Here is an 8217-nt window from a genome sequence, read left to right as displayed (position 1 = left end):
AAAGCGTTCCGTTCCGTAGTTTAGTCCATCATTCCGTTCCGTTCCGTTCCGTAGAATAGTCCCCACCTACGATTTTCCGTACCATACGCGTACGGTATAGACATGCATACGCGTATGGTACGTACCATATGCGTATTATGCAGTGTCTTCTAGCCTTGCCATCACCTAGTTACAATAGGCTGTCTTTACAAGCATTTCTAGCTGAGCAAACTTAGAACGCAACACAATAATTTGCTTACTACTGAGCTGTAACTATAAATTTATTTATCAGCACACACATGCATTCTATCCTTGCCATGCCCATGCATTTCTCATGTATTTCCCAGTATAGTCCTATACTAATGTACCTAAATCTTATGTACATGATCTCACTTTGTCTGCAGAACTTTACATAAATGGTACTGTGTATGTATGCTACTTTATAGCTATCAGAAGTATGCAGATGGTCTTATATACTCAATTATAAGTGTGGATAACTGACAATTTACAACAGAATTGGGTAAATAAGCAAGGAGAGCAATTACAACATGCATGGTAGCTAGTAAGTTCTAACTGAATTATACATATACTGCTTATGCAAAGCTAATAACTGGAAAAATGAACTTCGTAATTATAAGTGTCATCAGTTGTGCAACATGGCTCCTCACTATATTTGCATTATTTGCACTCTTCTTCTTTTGAGGATCCAATTTTTTGTTTACGTACTTTTCTTGTTTATACATACTGTAAATAGTATATTCATCACACTGGACCTACAGCACAAAATTAATGTGGATGTTGTTAACTTTAGAGAGTACATTCAGATAAGAGTAGCTAAACACATTGACTTCCCATCCACAAGTATGACAGTAAGTAGCGAGTAGCTATACAACGCACTTAACAATTAAACAATGCTACTTAATATACATTCATTACTGAACTATACATTAGAACTCATAAACTCACCATAAAATCTCTGCCATGTTATGTTTTCCTACTTCATCTCAGTAGGCAATGCACATGCCTCATTCAATAGCAAAGATTCAGCGAACTACAGTTTTAAAAAAAATTATTGCACAATTAATTACTATGCACATCAGTCTTAGAGTATAGCATGTCTAATATTGCTATAAGCTACAGCCATGCAGATTTACATTAATTTGCAAACTAAAAACATTACTTTCTCTACAGTTATAATCTCTTTGCTACCTCCCTCAATGTTATTGTATCAGCATTCTCCAGGTCTTCCTCTGTCTGAGCAATCATTATATTGCATACTTCTAGAGCTAATATGATTAAAATTGTCTGCTCAACACACCTTTAGTGCCACCAGGCATAAATATCCATTTTTAAGTGGAAGCTATATAGTGTACTAACAAATTAAAGGTAAACAATAGATTATATGTAGCAACAATGGAATAAAATATTTAATGAAAAAAATATATAGCTATGCCTGAAAAAATTGGCTCCATTTGCCAATGGATGCAAATTATTTAATATGGTTGCTATGTTGTAACCAATCAGAATGCGGTATATGGATAATTATATCAAAATCTTATGTTTATATTTAGCTACAATGCTATACCTCTACTGGCTTAGTGTTTATATCACTATGCATTATTATTATTATTATTATAATTGCAGGACTCTGAAAGAGTATACGTGCAATATAGTATGTAGTTAAGTTAAGTAGTTAAGTAGTTAATTAAGTATAAAAAGAATTATAATTATAATTTGTTTAAGAAATCAGTAGCAGATCTACGGAATGCTTCAAAGGAATCCAAATTAACAACTGAGTCAGGTGAACTATTCCACAATCTGACAGTAGCTGGGAAGAAACTGAATTTGTGTATATCAATTCTTGAAAAGGGTGTTTGATATCTTCTATTGTACCCTCTAGTAACAGTGTCGATGAGAGATATCTCATAAGGTAGTTCTAGTGCGACAGAACCTTGCAATATCTTATTAAACATCATCAGTCTACTTACTTGTCTTCTAACCTCCAAGCTACACCATTTAAGCTCATTCAGGATACTGGTAACACTACTTGAAAAATCATAATCAGACACCACAAATCTGGCAGCACGTCGCTGAACACTTTCAAGCTTCTCAATGTTAGTCTTAGTATATGGTGCCCAAACTATTGATGCGTATTCTAGTATTGGTCTCACATACAAGAAATAGGCTTGGCTTTGTATTTGAGAATTACAATGATATAGATTACGCTTAAGAAGCGCCAATACACTATTAGCTTTTCTGCAAATAGTGGTAATATGTTTGTTAAAGTTCATCCTAGAGTCCAATATCACACCAAGGTATTTTGCGTGACTAACCATTCTTAGTTGATTATTGTACAGGAAATAGCTTGTGGGTTTTGGATTACTTAAAGTAAATTGTAATACTTCACATTTATCTGTGTTAAATGTCATCATCCATTTATTAGCCCACTCTTCAATTCGTAACAAATCCTCCTGTAAGAAATGACTATCATCTGTAGTATGTATTGGTCTATAGAGCAGACAATCATCAGCAAACAAGCCACAAGAAGATGATACACAATCAGGTAAGTCATTAATGTAAACTAAGAATAATAAGGGTCCGAGGACAGTGCCCTGGGGCACTCCACTAATAACATCGATGGGTGATGATTGAGAACCATTACAAGTAACATATTGAGTGCGGCTGCTCAAAAAGGATGAAGTCCATTCTAAGATCTCATGACGTATTCCATAATGCTGCAACTTATGTAGGAGATAACGATGTAACACCTTATCAAATGCCTTAGATAGGTGAAGTAAGATGGCATCAGTTTGAGTTTTCTGGTTAAGGTTTGACACTAAGTCATGAACTGTGTGTAACAATTGTAGCTCAGTAGAGTGTTTGGCACGAAAACCGTATTGACACTTTGAGAGTATATTCAGACTATTCAGATGTTCCATAATATTAGTGTGTACTATTCGTTCCAGAGTTTTGCAACACAGAGATGTTAATGAAACTGGCCTATAGTTTGTAGGGTTACTACGATTGCCCTTCTTAAATATAGGGGTCACAGAGGCTATTTTCCAGTCGTGTGGAATCCCTCCTTGTTTCAATGATGAATTAAACAGCAATGTTAAACTAGGAGATAATTCAAATGCCATCTCTTTCAATAGCTTGGGAGGGATACCATCTGGACCTGTAGCCTTGAAAGGATCGATTTGTGTCAATAGGGTATATACTTCTTCAATAGATGTTTCAAATAGTGGAAGATCAGGGTATGGGCTAGGACCCAGGTGTGGAGCTGGTGAATCATTATCATGAGTAAACACTAAGGCAAAACGTTTATTTAATACTTCTGCTTTATCCAAATTATCAGTATATGTAACCCCTTTGTTCTGTAACATAGGCACACCACAATTATCTTCACGGAGAGATTTAATGTAACGGAAAAAAATTCTTCTTTCTTCCACTTCTAAATGGGTTAAACAGTGATCGAGTCATGTAAGAATTACATGCATTTCTGCATTCTCTCTGCATCTCCTTTTTAAATGATTTATAATGTAGCCAGTCTGATGGTGAATTACTTACTTTAGCTCTTTTGTAGCACTTTTTCTTCCGTCTACCAAGTTGCTTAATATGGCGATTAACCCAAGGCTGTCTGTTACTATTTGTCACCATTTTTGATGGGACGTACTTATCTAGCAGGTTTAAGAGCATAGATTTAATATGAAACCATAAGTGTTCAATTGGAGTATCAACACAAAAATGATCAGTGAACCATGCAGTGAACCTTGTCATCTCAATACTCATCTCTTGGAAATCGACCCTGTTCCATAAATAACGCTTACGCTCACTTCCTTTGTGGTAAACTACCTGTGTCATAAAAGAGGTCAAGACAGCTTCATGGTCACTAATGCCAGGTATAACTTTACAATAGTTAATAAGAGATGGTCTATTAGTGAAAAAGATATCAAGAATGTTTTCATTTCTAGTGGGAGTACTCACTAGTTGGGTAAAATAACAGTCATCTACCATTTTGAGAGTTTGTTGATTAATATCCAATGGGTATCTGTGCGAAACGATAGAATGACTGGTCCACTCTATGTCTGGTACATTAAAGTCACCAGCACAGAAAATAAACGAGTTGGGTCGTGATGCTGTAATGTCACAAATACTTTTACATAGATTTTGCTGATATTCAACACCTCTGCTAGGGGGTCTATACGCACCAATTATAATAAGTTCCTGACCATGAGACAGCTGCAAACTGATAGCACACACTTCACAAGGTGTACCAATATCAACAGGTTTGCTGGATAAGGTAGTGCTAATACCAATCAGCACTCCACCATACCCATCTTCACGATCTTTTCGGTACAGTTTATAGCTCTTGGGCATAATTTCATTATCAAGGATTGATGAATTAAGCCAGGTCTCGCAACCAATCACAATGTCAGGGGTATGATCGTCTAGCGTCTCCCAAAAATTTTCTTTTTTACTCAAAATACTTTGTAAATTAATCAGCAAAAGATTCAAGGAATTGTTAGAGTTTAAGTTACTTTGATGGTCAGAATCCACTAGGTCAGACGAGTCAAGGTCACTGTTATCTTCTAAAGAAGTACTACTAAGTTCACTATACAATGTATCAGGATTACTAAACTGAGTATCCGAGTCACTAATAATAGTGTCATCATCTGAAAGTAGACAATTATCAGTTTGATTAAAAAAGTTGCTAACAAAAATTTGGCTTAAATTAGGGTTATCAAAAATATCCTCTCTAATTTGACCTCTGTCAGGTACACTCCTCATTAAGATCAAGCATGATTGGGGTTACTGATTGCTGTAGAACTGGTTGTAACATTGGCTGAGTTCCGTGTTTTGGGTTACGATCTCTTCTAAGCACAATTTCACCATTAAATATTATTAAATATTTCTCACCCCTTTCTCTCCTTTGCTTTAGCTGTTGTACTAGTTTCTTGTGCTTCTCACGCTGAAATTTGGTCATGTCAGTAGAGACATAGATATTCGTATACTGGGAGTGACGTCGGAGGTAGTAGGAGTGGGAAACTATAAATTCATTGTGAGACAAATTATCCAAAACAATAAGTAGTGGTCTAGCCTTTTCTTCAGCAGGCTTGCCCAATCGCAGGATCTTGGTAACTTTTATGCCAATATCAAAGACAGTTTTGCAGAGGTCCACAAACCATTTCTTATCCTGTGATGGACTTGTTTCGGGTAGGTTGTAAATTATCACATTATTCCTTCTGCGTTCTCTGTCATCTAACTCTTTAGCAACCGTAAGGAACGTTGATGCTGGTGACTCAGTTTGTATGATAGGTGGACTGACTAATTCTGAAGCTGTCTCAACTTCACTATATAGAACATCATTTCTAGATTTTAAGTTGTCAACTTTCGTGGACACTTCAGAAATTAACCGGTGTAAATTAGCTTGTTCAGCTTGTAATGTTCTTACAGAAGGGAGGTCGACCTGCTGGTCAACGTTGGCGTAGTGGGCATGAACAAGTTGTTTAATACGGCTGTTGCAATGATTAGCCTCACAATAATATGACAAGCTACTAACATTTGCACACACATCATTGAACTTATCATATAATTCATTTGAAATGCCCTCACATACAGCGTGAACCCATATTCCACACAAGTCACATTGGACAGCCTTACTTTCTGAGAGACAAGCCTCACCACAGTGTGGACATTCCAGTTATATTCATTGAAAAATTGTGAATATCAATATGCTAGCACAATTCTACAGCCTAAAAGAAATCAATGTCTTTTGTCCTAAATAATGCTTTAGAAGATCAAACTTCAAACTTCAAATTTCAATTATAATAATAGCTAATGGCAACAATACCATCATCCCAGGACTAGAAACAATACCATCATGCCAGGACTGGGCAGAGTTTGCCTCTCTGCCCACTGTTTAAGTGTTTATTTATGTTATCATTGTCTTAGTATCTTAAAAAAAAAAATTAAAAAAATTATGATTGCTCTATTAGAGTATCTCGATCTTCACTGAACAGAAAGACTAGCTCCTCCCCCCTCCCCGAATGGGAAATGAAAGCAGAGTGCCATCAGGCGTAGTCAATAGGTACGGCAGTGCAAAAACCTTCTGCTTGATATTATACGTATACCAGGTTAGCTAGCTATACTCAGATGGTACGATTTTCCGTACCATACGCGTATGGTTGTACCGTACGCGTATACGCATATGGTATGTACCATACGCGTATGGTACAAAATACGCATATTATGGTATACAACAGGTATATCACGTGCTGTTTTGATTGGCATTAAATAGAATTGTCGTACCATTTCTATCACCTCCACGGAAACATTCACCCATTATACGATTATCTCTTCATACAACATGGAGTCTATTCCCGGTGAGTGCGAAGCCTTAGGCCTTGTAGTTTTCTCAAACATTATTATTTATTAATTATTTATTTATTTATTTATTCATTCCGGCATTATTAATGACGTAATTTTAACTGCAGTTCGTATTATCTTTAGTACTTGGTTGTATAATTAACACTTTACAGTGACCAGTACTGAAGCTAGTTGTTCTTTTTAACTTTCAAGCTGTAGTTAACCCTTTGCTTGGTTCTATATGTTCATACCAACATTGAAACCGGGTCACTACTGCTGACCCGGATTGACCCGGATTAATTAAAGCCGAGACATGTTTCGGCTAGTCTCGAGCAAGCGAACGAGTCTACATTTTGAGTGTTCGATTCGTGTTGAGTAAATATTGCAACTTCAGCCTAGCTGTAGGTTGAAGACCAATAATAATAAAAAAAAAGGTCTTCACCTACTGACAATAGCTACCCCTCACCATAGATACCCTCAGTTTCGTGCTACATATTACACTTACTAACAAATGGGCGTGGCTGAGCGTATGTTGGTAATGCAATAAGTGGGCGTGGCTCACGAAAGAGCTACGCGATAGCGTTTATAAGTTTCCACGTCGTCAAACGAACAATTTAATTTCTCACGTGATCCAATCCGGGTCAGACCCGGATAAATTTTAACCGGGTAAGACCAGGATGACCTGGAGAAAATGTGACCAGGATGACCCGACCTGGTTTCAACGCTGGTTCATACCATGACTAGCTATATCATATCACAACTGTAAAATGACTGATGGTAAGTACTATGAGAACTTCATCATTTTGTTAACTCATTCATTCTTTGCATATAAAAATCGCTTAAAGAAGAAACTGCTACTCAGCTGACATTTTACAATATTATTTTCCCTGTGTAGCAAAAAATTAGTCATTATCACTGATAGAAGACATGATTTCTTACTCACCATACCTTAGTCAAAGTGTATGATTATATTGCAGTTGCATGAATGTCACTCATTACTGCAAGCATGCAATACCGGTCATAATGGCTTAAAGGTTTATAACAGCGTCTAGATTTCTGATGTTCAGAAATGTTAACTTTTTGTTGCAAAAGTATTCCTGCACATGCATGAAGAAGTGGTCCTTACCATTTTGAGAATAGGGATTAGTACAACTGCAAAATTTGTTGTCTCAATGCTTTTCACAAAATGTGCATACATATGAAATCAATTCACTTAGGAAGTATTTATTTTCACTGTGTGAAGTTATCACTTTTCAGTGATATAGGGATTAGTTACAGGAGTACATATTTCAGTTACTAAGTAGCAAAGTAATCTCACAAAAAATATTCAATGGAGGAGTTAATTTTCTTGCAGTTCACTACCAGCCTACACTCCAATGACATACTGTAGTGACACATGCATTTAGATAAGTGTGGACTGGAGTATGCATATAGGTTGTCTAGTCAAATAAGTTGATCAGATAAACCTTGTTAAGTATTGGAACATGCGCTATTCTCACAAACATTGTGCAGCATTAGTGACTATAATATGACATTGAAAGCAGACATTGGGCCAAGTACTTTTGAGTTTCTGAAGTACAAGTACTTCAACTGAAATCACGAGAGTACTTAAGTAAAGTGCATGCAAGTGCATGCTAGAAGTACTCGAGTAAAGCACAAGCACAGTACAGTTTTCTATAGTGAAATTTAAGCAGTCATGCATAATACCTAAAGCTTGAGGCACAAACATGCAAGATAGGTTTTTATATTCACAGAACTATTGCACTATACATAATAATCATTCAAATTTTTAAAATCAATATAAATCTACTACGCTCAAGTTTAAATTCTTTTCCTGCGATGCTAAATAACTGCTTAATTGAGGTAAATTAC

The 8217-nt window shown here is 36.3% G+C and overlaps 1 long non-coding RNA gene across 1 annotated transcript; it reads right to left on the bottom strand.

Annotated features, from left to right (window-relative positions):
- Nucleotides 1–404: 404 nt before the first annotated feature.
- On the bottom strand, nucleotides 405–1413 carry LOC136263416 (uncharacterized). The gene is made up of 3 exons (XR_010704633.1): nucleotides 1189–1413; nucleotides 946–1030; nucleotides 405–752 (listed from the first exon to the last, which is right to left on the bottom strand). It is a non-coding gene; the product is annotated as an uncharacterized lncRNA (long non-coding RNA).
- Nucleotides 1414–8217: the final 6804 nt, after the last annotated feature.

The sequence above is a fragment of the Dysidea avara genome, chromosome 8 (assembly GCF_963678975.1).
Source record: "Dysidea avara chromosome 8, odDysAvar1.4, whole genome shotgun sequence".
Taxonomy (NCBI): Eukaryota; Metazoa; Porifera; class Demospongiae; order Dictyoceratida; family Dysideidae; genus Dysidea; species Dysidea avara.
Note: the sequence above shows the minus strand (reverse complement) of the source record. Positions and strands in the feature narration are given on the sequence as shown.